A 16,388-nucleotide genomic window follows, 5' to 3' on the forward strand; every position below is an offset into this window, starting at 1 on the left:
CAGGCACACAATGATGTTGTGTTGTTAAGGAAATACACGGTCAGGCAGCAGCACAATAAAGCATTTAGTTTTATTGAGTTACATGACAATCATTATGTGAGATAATAGGCTCCAAATAGTGTTTATTCAGTGGAGATGGACAGTACCTTCACTGTCCAAGCACAGGGGGCTGCCCACTGTGTGAAGAGCCAGGAAGAGGACGTCAGAGCAGCTTTAACACTGTAACTGCTGGCTACCTGGAGGATTTCTCAAAACCTCCAGAAGAAAAACATGGTTTTAGGTCTTCACTGGCACATCTTCAGGAAATGCTAATTTCAAAAAATCATTTCAGCCTCAAAATTTCAAAAAAAAAAAAAAACCACACTGAGTTTTCACGACTCTTGAGAGACAGTGTCAGGCACTGGAAAGATCATTAACCTGGGGTCAAATCCCTGCAATCTTTATATGATAGATTGGTTGAAGGAGAGAAAGAGAGAGTCAGAGACAGACAGACAGAGACAGAGACAGAGACAGAGACAGAGAGAGAATCAATTAAGAGCTTATTATGTGTGAGCTGATAAGCAGCAGGGATACAAATATGAGCAAGTAAGACATACTTTGCCCTCAAGGAGTTTATGTTCTAATGATTTTAACAGTGTAAGACAACCTATAAAAAGGGGTGCTAGAAAGAAAGGAAAGGGCATACAGACTGGTGGAAAGTGACTTTGAAGCCTGGAATCTGGCAAGATAAAGCATGAGTGAAACTATAAGAACTGAGGAACCAGGGAACAGAGTCCAGAAAGGAACTCAGGAAGTGCAACTTGGAGGAAAGATTTCAGATCAACATAAGTAGTCACCTGCATGTCATGTGCAAGAAGTATATTAAACTTAGGACCATTGGATTAAAAATATAGAATTGGAAAGGACCTCAAAAGTCATTTACAATATAGTCAATTCAGAATTTCCAATAAACGGTTCTTGATTCAGAGTTGAAGTTCAGAGGAGCGTTTAGGGCTGAGTATGTAGAGTTTTGAATCATCAGCCTAGAGATTTTAATTCAATCCATAGGAGCCAACTGAGAGACTGTAGAGAGGGAAAAAAAGGCCCAGGAGAGAACTTTGTGGAATATCCACAGTTGTAGGCATAATATGGATGATAAATCCACAAAGGACACAGAAAAGATGTTGTTACAGAAGTATGGAGAGAAAGTGTCCCAAAATCACAGAGGAAAGACTATCCAGGAAGACAGGGTGATCCACAGTATTAAGTAACGTGAAGAAAGCAAAAATGATGAGCAATGAGAAAAGTCCATTAAAGTTAGCAATTTAAACATTATTGATAACTTTGGACATGGCATTGTGAGGCCAGAAGCCATAATGCTGGTAGTTAAAGAGAGAGGGGAGTAGAAGTGGAAATAGTATAGATGGATTTTTCAAAGAATTTAGCAGAGACAGAAAAGAGAGCTGGAGCATGATAGTTAGCAAGGATGATGAAATCTAGTGATAGTTTTCTCAAGATGAAGAAGACTTGGCTATGATTATAGGTAGAAGGGAAGGAACTTTGTAGACATGGAAATATTGAAGTTTAGAAAGAAGGAAAGATAGTGAAGGTGAGAAGACAGGAAGTGATAAAGACTCTATAGGGAGAGAGGAAGCCTTGGCAATGGGAACAAAGATTTCTTTAGAGCCTGGAGTAAAACAATGTGTGTTGTCCGTCAGAAAATCCAACTATATATTTTCCTATTCTCAGTTAATCCTGGTTAATTAAGGTCATACTATAAAAGAAGTTTTTCCATATTTTTGATTTTTCCACCTGATTAACTACCCTAATTTGAAACTTACCAGATAATTGTTAATTTTTTGTTGCCTGGATCTTGTATTTACTAAAGTGGTTTGACTTGTATAACATTAATATGTAGCACTCCATCATGACTGCTCTCTACAAAATCCTACTCGAATTATTGGGCTGGATCCCTAGAGGGTGTCTGACTATTCCTCCCCTGTAAAGTCTAAGGGTAACCTGAATAATGTCTAATTCTATTACTCATAAGATTCCCTCCTGTGAATGAGCTTTAAGTATGATGATAGTGCTGCACACATGTATGGAACACATTGATTGGATAATTATCTTAGAACTGTTGACTGTGGGATTCTTATTCTCCTTCCAAGCAGTCCATACTAATAACAGGTCAGTACATGGAGTCATGATGGAGGACTTGTTTCTATGCTTGACTTCACAGGCTTTTACAAGGACATATTGTCTCAACTGACAGGTCAATGCACTAGTGTGGTAAGTGCTACTGTATGTGCTCCCCACCAGACTTGGCTTTTATATCCACCAACTTTAAGTGCTGGTAGAAGGCTCTCTCAAAAATCTTAATTGCCTTCCCTATCTCACATGTTTGCTGAGTTCTCCAATCCCATGAAACTCCTTCATCTCAGATGAGGAAAGAATAAATACTAAAAATACAAAAGAAACAGAGGTACCATTATGTCCAAGTGGAAAATAGGGATCCCTCTCCTTTTCCCAACAATTAATGGCAACCCTCTTTACTAAAAAGTTCCTAGGAAAAAGAGATAGAGATCATCTATTCAAACTTTATATATGCATATTCAGTGCTGGCTCAAACTCTACCTAATCGCCAATCCTTCCAGATCCTTGGACAAGGAAAGGCCTTTTCATCATCACATATACTAATCCTGACTCATTATGGTCAAATCTGGCTTCCAAAATCCCATATGTTGGATTGGCAACAGATTATAAACATTATATAAGCTCTTGTAGAGGACTGGTGTATTCCCAGCACATATCATCATTCATTCTTGGTTAGTATTCCCCATCTCTCAAGCTTTGAAATACACAGAGGATATTGGATTTCCATCTTCTCATTGGTATACTAAAAGATGAACCTGGATCAGTTTGTGGCAGTATTGCATCATTACAAGCCAAGGACAGACTGAACTCATGACTCTACAGAGAGTCCAGCAGAGAAATTACACAATGCTCAAAAGAACTTCTTGAGTACCCCATGAATGGGAAAAACACACCTTCTAGCAACCAAGGACTATGAGTTCCACTTTGTCCACATGTGCTCCTTAAACATGAGACAGTTTACCCTGGACTGTATATGTTCTTACAGGTAAGTAACTTTCACAGACTTTGAGAGAGTAGTGGTTTCTATCATCTCCTCTTATCGTAATCTTAGTAAATACTCCTTCCTAAAATTGCTTAAAGCTGGTTGACTAAAATGATTCTTGAGTGATAATCCTAAGGGAAAGCACACCAGTGGAAGCTTGAATCAACAGTACCCCCTAGAAGCCTAACATGGAGATATAGCCAGCCCAGCTCTTGGAAACGAGCTCGGTAATGAGAGTGGAGATTAGTATAAAGATGCCTAAAACCTTATCAGGGTTATGATAACACTGACAACACTTAAACCTTTTTTTGTGTCCTAAATAAATAATTTACTCAGGCTATTTAATACCAGCTAGTCACCTGAACATGAGAGTCTCAGTAAAAATGGTTTAACTTTACTTCTCATTACTTAGGAGAGAAAATTATTTTGGTGCTGCTAGGTAGAAGTGAATGGAACAGGTAGTTCACAAAAACCTACTAATTTAGCCCAGAGATAATTCTGTTATTCAATAATAATGTTTGTTATTCTAATGTTTCAGTTGTGTCTAAGTTCTCATGACTCCATTTGGAGATTTCTTCTGAAAGATATTGGAGTGGTTTACTATTTCCTTCTCCAGCTCATTTTACATAAGGAAACTGAGGCAAATAGACATATGACTTTCCCACGGTCACACGGCTAGTAAGCATCTGAGGCCAGATTTGAATTCAGGTGTTCCTGACTCCAAGCTCAGTGCTGTATTCACTGCACCCCTAGCTGCCCCAGTTATGTGCTGGACATTGTGCTAATAAGCACCTTGCAATTATTTTGGGAGGTAAATACTATTATTATCATATCTGTTTTACAGCTGGAGGTAAATACTATTATTATCATATCTGTTTTACAGCTGAGGTATTTTAAGTGACTTGGCCAGAGTCCCATTCCTTATAAGTTGTCTGAGTCTAAATTTGAATTCAGATCTTCTTGACTCCAGACTCAGCACTCTATTCACTTTACCACCTAAGAATTTCAGTTGAGCTTTAGGGGTTTAAAAGAAATCCAAATATTAAAGAAAAGAGGAGTCATTTCAACTTCCCTGAGACCTCAATTTTCTTTTTGGTAAAATCTTATTGTTTTTAATAGATATTCTCTAAATTTTCTTCCAGTTCTAATATTACTATAGTAAAAACAAGTATAGATTTTTGCTTCTATGCTTTGCTATGTGATATAAGGAGAAAATAGTGTCTAACCAATTTGCACCTCAGTTTCTCCATCCATTGAAAGAACATACTACTGATCATCCACTTCTCATGCAGGAAGACTACAAATGTGAGCAAGTTAACAGGTTAACCCCTCAGATAAAATTGCTGCATAAACAGAATACAGAATTATTATAAACAATGTTCTTGTCATATAATATATGCACCACAGTTTACAAAGTTCCTATAGGTTGTTAAGCTGCTATGAAAACATGACTAATTAGGTAAACCTCAGTATAGACCCTCCGGCTAACACCTACAAACTAACAACTACCTATATCCATAGCCATGGGAAGGCGCACTCCAATGCAACAGTGTGCACAGAAGGTACATTTACAGGATATAGGGATATAGTACTCTCCTGAGTTTCCTCTCCCTGGAAGTCACATTCACACTGGCTTACTGCATCTCCGAGTGAATGAATACCTCCACAAATGAAAGTTTTTACTCTTGGTATCCCCATTCCTAAATAGGCCTTCTTAGTAAACTTTAATAATCTTCTAATAGACATGACTGGTTTAAAGAAAAGGAGTTTACTAATTTAACATGGTAAAAAACAATAGCCAAAAAACATTCCCCCTGCCCCATAAAGCAGAAGCACACTCTTCATTATATACACAGATTCTACACAAATAGTTGGCCCAAAATTAGTGTACAACAATACTGAGGCATTCATGCAGGGAACATAAGTGATCAAAGCCACTCATGCTTCTGTTACTAGAAGTAATTAGTGTTTTTTTCTCTTCTTTTGGAGTTCTCATACTTTTCCCTCTTGGATGTGGCAACTCTGCTGGAAGGGTGACTCAGTATGTCTCCTGGGGTCTGTTCCTCTCCACAGTTTAATGATCAACTGGCAGAGCTGGTTCTTTCTTGATTTCAGAATAGTCAGCTCTCTTCTCTTTTTCAGTCTGGTCTGACTGGATAGCTGTTTCCTGGCTTGAATGCTGTCTCTCTCTGTGTCTGTTTCCTTCATTAGGAAACTGAGGCCACAGAAAGAAAAACTTGTCCATCACATCTTACAGATCGTCAATGACAAAGCTAGGACCGCATCCCTATCTTCTGATTCCAAGTGCAGTGGTATTCCAACTACACCGTAATTCTTTACAAATATCAATTCAAATATCCAAGTGGTTGATTCTCATCAATATTTTTAAAGTTTAATTTTTACAGGCAAAGGCAGCTTAGTTTTCATCCTGTTGTCAACAGTTATCTTCACTGAACTTTTCAAGGTTTCTTTTTTCCCCATCTTTTCATCAAAGTGTGAAAATAGTGACATAATCATGGCTTCAACCAAACCTGGCATATGGACCGTGAGGTCCAAGCACTCTATTCGTTCAGTCCCTGCTGCTTCTCTAATAACAGGACTCTTTCAGTATGAAAAGATGGAAAACTTGTTACTACAAGACATCTGGAAAAATAAAAATCTCAAGACCCTCATTCAGCTGAGAGCGAGTCAGACGTGTGTTTGTATAGAAGAGATTACATGACATTCCTAGGTCAAGGAAGGAATTGGAGACTGCTTTGCAGGGGAAATTGAGTTTCAATTTATTGAGCACGTTGTGGATTTGGCAGAGGGCAGAATAATTCAAGACTGTCTTCTGTTTCAGTGGAATAAAAAAAAAAACCAATTTCTGAAGAATCTACTTGAATCAGAAATTGCGAGTACTGGGATAAGTCTTGGAGGTGAATGTCTTTGAAACCATTGCTAGACTTCTAACAGGAAGGTATTTCCTGTGAGAAGGTATTTTAGGACATTGGATTGGGAGACTTAAGGATGGGTTCTTTCTGCCACTAACCTACAACATAAGACTAGGCAGAACATATAATTTTTAGGTCTCATCTTCCTAATATGTTATACTAGATGTTATCTATATTTCCTCCAGCTCTAGCTCTAGGATGCTTTGTTGTACAAAATGAGTTGGACTAGATGATCTCTAAGGTCTTTTTCCAAATCATTCTGAGTGAAATGAAAAAGGTTTTATGGTAAAACAAATTTGCTAACTTAGCGACAGAATAATAATGTCCCTTTGGAGTGAAAAGGGGCCTCTTTTCTCCTCATCCAATAATTGATGAATTCACAGAAAGGAAGCAGTAGATAATAGATTATGCAGGTTTCAATATGCTGATGAAGTGGAAAGAGGAATCTACTCCATATCATTCCTTTATGAAGTTTGAAGGAGTTCCTTGATTGAATTGGAAGAGCATTTGGTCCTTGCCTGGGCAGAAATTTGTCATAAGCCTGGAGGCTTTTAAAGAACTAAGCCTGTCAAACCCTAGAGAAATTTGAAGAGGTTGAAAGTTGGAGGCATTTGAGACAAGGGATCACCTTTGTGGAGGTGATCTTTTCACCTATGCCAGAGAATTGGAGATTGTTTCTTCATTCTCTTGCCCTCCCAATTAGCCATAGTATCTAGCAGCAGAGATATCTTTCTAGTAGGAGAAACTGCATGTAGTAATATAATAATCATTCATATTTATATAGCACTTACTATATGCCAGGTACTGTGCAAAACACTTTATAATTCTTATCTCATTTGATCTTCACACAACCTGGGAGATTGGTGCTATTCTTATTCCATTTTACAGGTGAGGAAACAGACAAATAGAAGTTAAGTGACCTACCCAGCGTCACACAGGTAGGTGTCTGAGGCTGGATTTGAACTGTCTTCCTGATTCCAAACCCAGAGCTCTATCTCCTGAGCCACCTAGCTGTCTCAGCTGTCACAGAATGTCTGTGCATGCTCCACAATCTCTTTATTCCTCTTCCGTATACAGCTTCATGATTCTCCTACAAGCAGACTTTGTAGTTTCTTTACAAGAAGAGATGTTCTCCTAGGCCCTCTGTATTTCTGCCCTAGACGCCTACTATACTAAGACAAAGAAGGTAATTCTTTTTTGCATTGTCTACTTCCCTTTCCCCCCACACAATAATATTGTTTCTAATTACATGTAAAAATAATTTTCAACGTTCACTTTTACAAGATTTTGAGTTTCAAATTCTTTCCCTGTCTCTTCTTCCCCCTCCCCAAAATGGCAAGCAATCTGATATAAGCTGTACATGTACAATCATTTCCACATTAGTCCATGTTCCATGTTAGTCATGTTGTGAAAGAGGAATCAGAACAAAAGGGAAAAAACACAGGAAAGAAAAGAGAAAATAGTATGCTTTAATCCGCATTCAGACTCCACTGTTCTTTCTCTGCATGCAGAAAGCATTCTCCATCATGAGTCTTTTGGAATTGTCTTAGATCAATGTATTGCTGAGAAGAGGTAAGTCTATCAAAGTTGATTAACGCGCAATGTTCTCTTGGTCCTGCTCACTTCACTCAGTATAAGCTTGTGTAAGTCTTTTCAGGTTTTTCTGAAATCCGTCTGCTCATCATTTCTTATATCACAACACTTATATCACAATAATATACCACAACTTGTTCAGCCATTCCACAATTGATGGGCTTCCCTTCAATTTCTAAGTCTTTACCACCACAAAAAGGGCTGCTATAAATATTTTTGTACATATGGGTCCTTTTCCATATTTTATGATCTCTTTGGCATCCAGCAATACCTAGTAGTGATATTGCTAGATCAAAGGGTATGCACAGTTTTATAGCCCTTTAAGCATAGTTCAAATTGCTCTCCAGAATGGTTGGATCAGTTCACAACTCAACCAATAATGCATTAGTGTTCCAATTTTCCCACATCTTTTCTCCAATATTTATTATTTCCTTTTTTATCATGGTAGGTGGTACCTCAGAGTTGCTTTAATTTTATTTCTCTAATCAATAGTGATTTAGAGCATTTTTATATGACTATAGATAGCTTTAATTTCTTTATCTGAAAACTGCCTGTTCATATCCTTTGACCACTTATTAGCTGGGGAATGACCTGTATTCCTATAAATTTGACTTGGTTCTCTATATATTGTAGAAATGAGGTCTTTGTCAGAAACACTGTGAATTACCTATTCCCTACTAATTGTAGGATTATGCAGGACTGAGAATTTAAACCATCTGAGGGCAGGGTCTATTTCAATTTTATCTTTGTACACTCAGTATCTCAAACAGTGCCTTGCCCTCAGTTAGAACTTAAGAAATGTTTGTTCATTTGGTTAATTGATTAATTGATTGGAGTTAGTGCTAATTTCTTAAATAGCATGACAAGCATGACAAGCAAGGATTACTCTTCTTCTACTCCAAGAGCTGCCAAAGAGAAGATTAGAAGATGGTCAGACAGACAGAGAATTTACTTAATATTATTAAGTGCCAGGCATTGTGCTAAGCATTGTAGATACAAATATAAGCAACATACTTCCTACTCTGAAGTAGCTTACTTTTGAAGGTGGGAAGACAATATATATTAGAGCTGAAAGGGGTCAGGGGGAATTATAACTTGGAAGTGAATCAACAATCAGAATAGTAGGGCTATCGAGTGAAGATTTCTCCAGGGTAGCATGGCATCAGGCAAGCAGAAAGAAAAGAAGTCTGGAGTGTGAATCTAGGCATGAATGAGGTAAATCATGGTTTATTTCCTTCCCCAAATCATGGCACTGAGGAGGGCCATGGCCAATCAGAAAAATAGGGCCACAGGTTGGAATTTTTCCAGCTGAGAAGACAAGCTGATGTAATTATGTCAGCCATGGGTTACTTTTTGTTTATGCTTAAATTTCTGTTTCTTAGGAGTTAACTTCTCAGCTCCTTCGGTCCCCAAACACACATAAGGAGCCATAAGTTTTCCCCAGCCTCTGCTTTCCCATGATGTTCCTTGTATAAGACCCAGGAGATTTCATGAGGCAGAGCCAGTATTTTTTTTTTAAATCAAGACTTCCTTTAAAGTATAAAATAACTTATCTCTGAGGGTCCCTGCAAAACAAGTAAATATTAAAGAAAGATGCTACTTATCACCATGGAGTTTTGATTAGTGAGGAACAAAGGATTCCCCAGATCGCAGAACAACTGTAAAAATAAGGGTGACCTTTTTAGTTCTAGTAGAATTAGACTAATGGATTTTCACCTGATCCTGTGTATCATCAGGACCTTTGCCAGCATTGATAAACTGGTTCATCAGACCAGATAACTGATAACAGGAGCAGGATCCTGGAACTAAACTTATAAGTCAAAGAGTGGTGGCACAGAGTGTGTGACAGGAGGAAACAGGAAAAAGCAGAAATCCCAATCCTGGATCAAAAGACTAATGTGAAGTAACATAAGGATCATGGAGCATACTTGCTTCTTCTATAGAAGGAAAAGGTGAAGAAGCTGCAGCTCTGCTGTGAAAAACTAGTCAGTAGCAGATGGAGGGTTTTCCACAAACAGAAAGAGTAAATAGAAGAGGAAATCAAGAGAGTTGCAGGGAGAAAAACACAAAGCAGAAAACATGAGTTTTCATGACACTGCCCTCTCTTGATCCACCTCATACCTGTCCAACTGCTTTTTCTAAGTCTCTTTCACAGAATCATTATCCATATTACACCTAGTAACTGTGGACACTCACTACAGTTACTAGGCCCTCTCTTTTCTTCCTCTATACTCCTCTCTCTCTCTCTCTCTCTCTCTCTCTCTCTCATTCATCTCTTCTCATTAGATTCCATATGCTCAGCTTTCACAGAATATAAAATGTGGTAGGGTTTAATAAGCTGGAGAGGCCTCAAAATATGACAATAGATGTCAAATATCTAAGTGTAGCATTAGTGGGTGTAGCATCGATGCCTCCTCACCCCTGTCTTTCTAGACTCTGTTTTGCTGGATTGGCTCTCTTATCTGATCTGCATTCACAGTGATATTTGAGGTGGGGAGGTCTCAGACAGACTATGAATAAAATTGAATATAAGATGTGATAGCAAAAACAACTGCCCTGTAAAATTGATCAAGGAGGGATAATTTAAGAATGAGATCACCAAATAAAACTGTATAAAGGGAGAAGACGGCTTAGGACAAAGGTTGGCCACATAATAGATCACAAAATCCTCATAAATAAATGCAGAAAATAGAATTATCAGTGACAATGTAATATAATAAAATATGTACATTTATATTCAATGAAAGATGATTAAAGAAAATACTGAATCAAATCAAGACTAAATAATTTATTTATAAATTGTTGAGTCAAAGAACAAATCATCGAAACAAAATTTCATCAAAGATCATGATCCAATATGATAAAACTTGGAGGATACAACCAACAAAGTTCTGGGGAAAATTTATATTTCTAAACATGTTCATCATCAAAAAAGAAAAGATCAAGTCAGTGAATTGGGAATGCAAATTTAAAATAAGAAATAGCCAAAACATTTTTAAAATCAAGCCAAAAGAGTAAATCTTAAAATTAAAAATAAATTAACTGAAATTTTAAAAATGAATTAATAACAAAAAGGAGCTTTTGAGGGAGGGGAACCACAGAATACATAAACCACTAGCTAAGTTGATTTTTAAAAAGAAAACCAAACCATCAGTACAGAAATGACAATAAAACTGAAAATTTAAATGAAATACATGAATAAAACAGAATAAGAAATAGACAAATTAAATAGTTCTAAGAAAAAACATTTTAAAATGTATAAATAAGCTCCCAAAGTGAGGGAAGGGAGAGCTGAGATCAGACAGAATTTAAAAAGTCTATCAAACAGCTAAAGAACAATTTAATATAATATTACAAAATTTATTTGCAAAAATATGAAAAGAATGAATTCTACCAAATTCCTTCTATGTCATAAATATGGTCTTGATACCTAAACAAGGCAAAGTCAAAACATACAAACAAAGCCATGGACAAATATCCCTAATGAATATCAGTGCAAAAGTGATAAATAAGATATTAACAAAGCCTACAGAGCAAAAACTATTATATGCTATGACTAAGTTGGATTTATACTAGAATGTTACATTAGTTCATTATTAGGTAAACTTCAAATACAACCCATACTAATGTTACCTTTGCTTCAATCTAATCATGTTTTCTCACTCTTATCACTATCAGTCTCTACCCACTAAATGGTAGATAAATGAGTTTAGCATTTAAAGTCTATAAGAATCCTTATCAAGTGATTCTAGATTTTGTCATCTTCAGACTGCATAGTTCTAAATTCCATATCTTTAAGCTTTTCTAGCTCCCTCTTTGTTTGTTTTGTTTTTTTCCATTTTTGATACCTACCAAGTACTGTCCTTAGGTATCTGACCAATACATACCATGTTTCTTCCCTAGGGGGAAATGGATCCTTTTCCCCAAAACGTTCTAACCTCAGTCTGGGGTTCCATTGTATTACATATTATATGCTATGGAAATGGAGAGGCCTATTAACATCAGTAGCTACATTTGGCACTTTGAGCTGCTTTTTCTACTAAGTGAATTCTCATAATTTGTTTACATATCATCCGTCATTAATTAACATCATTTAAACTCTATGCAATATTCCCTTGTCCTCTATGAGAGACTTTGAAATGAGGTTCCAAATTCCATTTGAAACCCCTATTTCACTGGGAATTTTAGAAGAGTTTTCATTCTCAGGTACATCATCCAAAAAAAAAAAAAAAGTAGTTTTATCTTTCTTTTTATCCTGCTTAATGGTGATTACACATTTCTCAAATTTTCAAAATTATCAAATTATCTGGTATATTACCTTTGATATCTTTATATTCTGTCACATGGTATTTTTAAAGAATAGTCCCCTGTGTGAGTCAATCTATCGTCCTCTATATTTAGTAATATGTTCAGGGATCTACAATGCAAATATGCAAAGAATGTAAATTATATAAAAATCAAACACCAATAAGCACACTATTTTGAAAATAAAACCACTTTTTTTCTTCTCCAGTGGATCTCTATGAAACCAGAGTATCCATTAAGATCCTAGATGGTGAATGTCTCCAGGTTGTCCCTGAAAAATGCAGCAGCCACCTCCATAAATCCTGCACCAGCCCCAACAGTGTGGCATGGATATGGGATATAGTATTAGTTTCCTCCTCCCCAATTTTTCTCCAGTCTTCCCCTTTCATTTGTTTCACTTACGAAACCTCCTTTCATGTTACTAGGGTAGAGTTTTCTAGCTAAGTCCAAAGAGACTGATTGCCAGTACAGGGAATGGATTCAAGGGCCATTGAGGAATGAAAGTAATCAAAGACCACTGAGAAATCACATGCCTTTATATCCTGAAAACTTTCTTGAAAAAGAATTTGAAGACATTTTTCAGGGTGAGAACAAAAAAATGATAAATAAATAGAATGTTCATTTTTTTTTGTATTTTATTTTCCCCCAGTTACATGTAAAAACAATTTTCAATATCACATTAAAAATAGAGTTCCAAATTCTTTCCCTCCTTCCTCATCCTCCTCATTGAGAAGAGAATATATATGTTACTCATGTGGTCATATAAAATGTATTTCCATATGAGATATGTTGTAAAAGAAAACATAGACCAAAATAAAAACTCAAGAAAATAAAAAAAACTCAAGAAAAAGAAAGTAAAAAACAGACAAAACTATTCTTCAATCTGTATTCAAACTCCAGAATATCCACATCTTAACAGATAGACTGATACCCAAGCAGGAGTCATTTCAGAATCAGTTACCTCTTTGCAGTCAGATTGGAGCAAAGGTCAGAATCAATATCAAATTAGAAGAAAGGATATGGATAACACGTTGCATAAAATTAAAACAGCTTCAACACAAACTAAACAGACTATGACAGGAGAACAGGAAAGATATAGACTGATCATCAATCCACAGAAATTAATAGATATAAAATAACCTTCCATATTTAAATCCTATAAGTCTACGATACTGTGACATTTTAAGCAATCCTGGTATGCTACATTTGTATTATGATTATAAATTTTCACATCTACAAATGACTTTTGAGATCATTTACTTCAGAGCTTGCTTGCAATTCTTTGTCCAATTCAAATTGTAATCTCATTAGTATGTTTCAGGGGGAAAAATATGTAGTAGTAATAGTACAAATACCTAAGTACTATAAACCTAAAATAAATAGGTAAGTTGAGGATGTAGCCCAACCATCTCAACTGACAAAGGAGGAAAATAGAACTCAGAACAGAAATGACTGGTGCCTTGTTATAATGGTCAATCACTGTTATAGCATAGAAAGTGTATTTGTTAAGAATGCAAAATTGATTCATTTGGGAATAGCATGGCTACCTCCATTTTTGCCATGGTGGAATGTATGTATCAGGCCTAAGGAGTGAGGCACTCCTCATTGGTTGGGCTTTTGTACTTGGGCAAATGCTAAGTTATGTCAGTGGCCAAAGCTTTAGACCAAATAAGGCTTGAGGATAGTTTCATTATGTATTAGGAAAAAATTAGTCCATCTTGAATATGAGGGAAGTAATGATCTCACAACATATACTTCCTTTTGGTGGTAGATTCCTAAAGTCTCATATAGGAAATTCTGCCACCATGGCCTTATTGTCCAGTTATTGAAAAACCCTCACCTCAGGAACTGAATAAGGTTGGCATAGGCAGAACTCAAGGAGGAAAGTAAAAACAAAAACATAGCAAAAAGACAACTAACAACTAGTGGTCCAATGAAAAAATGATCAAACATGAAGGAGAGAAAATCAGAACTCCTAGGCTTGGCCTCCTCCAACCTTAGGAAGGACAAATTCCTGGATATTAACATCCTAGTCCATATGGTAGAACATTCCAAATCTTCTCAGATCACAATGGGCCACCCAGTGTCAACCGGTGATAATTAATAATAAAGAACAGTACCAGAAACCTCAAGGCCAAAGTAGAGATCATGACATTTCTATGAGTCACTGATCCTGGTCATGTTTTGAGATTATTGTACAGAAGGTAGCTAAAAGGTCATTACCTCTTTGTGTGCAGTCTCTCATTTTTCGGGTCAATACAGAAACTGCCTGGTTGGGACTTTCCTCTCTACCCGGAAGACATATAGCTAAGAGCATGAAAAAAAAAAAAGAATATCAGATTCTTGAACATTTAGTGGCCTCCCTCTGCTGAGGGACTATCCCCTTCTTCTCATGGAGATAAGCGTTTATCCAGAGACAGCTTCACCTTGTCCCTGTCATTAGTAAACAAGGTAACTTCCCTCAGTGGAGGTAGCTAGGTGGCCCAGTCGATAGAGTCCTGGGCCTAGTACTGCTGCCCTGTGCCGGACCTATGTTATTTGCTGCTAGTTCCTCCATTGCTAAGATAACCCTAACTGGTCCACCAAATTTATAAATTCAGGATTGTCCACATGATACAGCTAAGGCAACTCCAAAGGTTTCCGTATAGTCAAGCCACGGCTTAAATTCCTCCGCTTATGATCCTTTTTGATGCAGAAGAGTGCTGGAACTGATTCCCAAATGACTTAAAATGCAAAACTTTTTTCATTATCTTGCTAATCAATTATCTTCAGATGTCACCCCACCCCCAGGAGAATTGGGGCAATCTCTTTCACAGATTATCTCTCCTCACTCTCTGTTACTGGTGATATAGTCTATTAGAAGTAACCAATCATGCAGATATACAGAAAAAAAAATATTATTTAAACTCCTTAAAGGCTGATAGTGGTTACCCCTAAAGTCACTTTGGTGCATTGGGAAAGCAGGGTGTGAAGCAATGACTGACAAGAATCCCTCTCACCCATCATCACCTTACTGACAATTTCTCCTAAACATTGGATTCACAGTGCAACAAATCAGTTCTCTTTAGAAAGCATCAACTCAGGTCCTCTCAGAAGAAAACATTTTACTAAATTCTCATCAGAAATGTCAATTAGCTGTTTTTCTCTATAACATAAGATATAACTAAGTTCGGTTCTCAATAGAAATTAAAGATAGTTTTAAACTCACTTAGTTTCCCTCAGGAATTTTCCTCACGATGTATTCACAGAATGTCTTCATGGGCAGTTAGCTGTCATTCTTTCACAGACTTCTTCCAAACATCATTGTCAATCTTCTCAGCAATGGCAGCTTTGTTTACCTTATTTCATTACTACACAGATTCAGTCATGTTAACTCTTGGTATCCAAAATTCTCCTCCTCCCATACAGCAGCTTTTTGCTAACCCACATATAGCAATCCCAAGGATGAGAACCCATCCCCCATATAGAAATTATTTTCAGATGTGTGAATGTGTTGTAAGATACGAGTAATAATTTTCAGGTGCTCAAGTATGAACATACCAAACCTTACCTTTTCTGTACACCACTGACTTTTTTAAAATTCTTTTTTAACTTTTTTTTCTTTCATTGGGTTCAAAGGCAATCTAGTAGGTATGATGTGAAACTACCTCAGATATCACTTAAAATGCCAAAATATCTGTCATTACCTCATGATTTAGCTGTAAATCCCCGTTCCATTAAAACTGGTAACTCAGAGTTAACTCTGAGGTCTGCAAAAGCTGGGGAAGAAGTTGTAAACTATAGTTTTCTTATTAATGACCTCCACTAATAAGTCCTCATAAAACACTGGAATTAGAGTGTTTTAATTCAGTTCTCTTGTTATGTATTAAAACTCAGAATGATATTTTTATTTGATTCTTCTCATAAATGCTAGTTGACCATCTCTTCTCATGGTATAAGTTAATTGAGTTCACCTAAGAATTACAGCTAAAGTTTCACAGTTCCACTCAGGAATTCTCAGGGTATCTTTTTGACAGGATGTCTTCTTCACTGAATAAGATAATGGCTCATTTCTTATCAGAAGGGAAAAACAGTTAAACTCATTCAATTTTTATCAGAATGTCAGTTAAAGTTCTTTGTTTTCCTTCAGTTCTTCTACAGAATGGCAGTTTTTACACTCAGTCCTCTAGAAGTTCCTCATTCAGACTCCTCTCAGGATACTTAGCTATCCAAATCTCCTCAGGAATGAAGTTATGTTAGATCTCCCTCCACACCTCACACAGTCTCCTCCAGTGACTAGTAACTATGAATTCTAAGATTCTCTGTGTTTTCTTAAAAGTATCCAAAGTCCATGCCATTGAATATATTTAAACAGGAGTTATTTAATGAAATGTTGTTTTTCTGAACAATTAAAGTGCTTTTCAATACCTGATCACATTGGAGGTGACCCTGATTTCTCAAAA

At 36.7% G+C, this 16,388-nt stretch overlaps 1 long non-coding RNA gene across 1 annotated transcript in view; it reads right to left on the reverse strand.

The window, feature by feature from the left end:
• LOC140527608 (uncharacterized) overlaps positions 1 to 15,391 on the reverse strand; it is a 40,244-nt gene extending 24,853 nt beyond the window's left edge. The window contains exons 1-2 of the long non-coding RNA XR_011974871.1: positions 15,155 to 15,391; positions 14,170 to 14,253 (exon numbers count right to left, since the gene is read on the reverse strand). This is a non-coding gene — a long non-coding RNA (uncharacterized lncRNA). The remainder of the gene's footprint in view (positions 1 to 14,169; positions 14,254 to 15,154) is intronic.
• Positions 15,392 to 16,388: the final 997 nt, after the last annotated feature.

Source organism: Notamacropus eugenii, chromosome 1, assembly GCF_028372415.1.
Source record: "Notamacropus eugenii isolate mMacEug1 chromosome 1, mMacEug1.pri_v2, whole genome shotgun sequence".
NCBI classification, from domain to species: Eukaryota; Metazoa; Chordata; class Mammalia; order Diprotodontia; family Macropodidae; genus Notamacropus; species Notamacropus eugenii.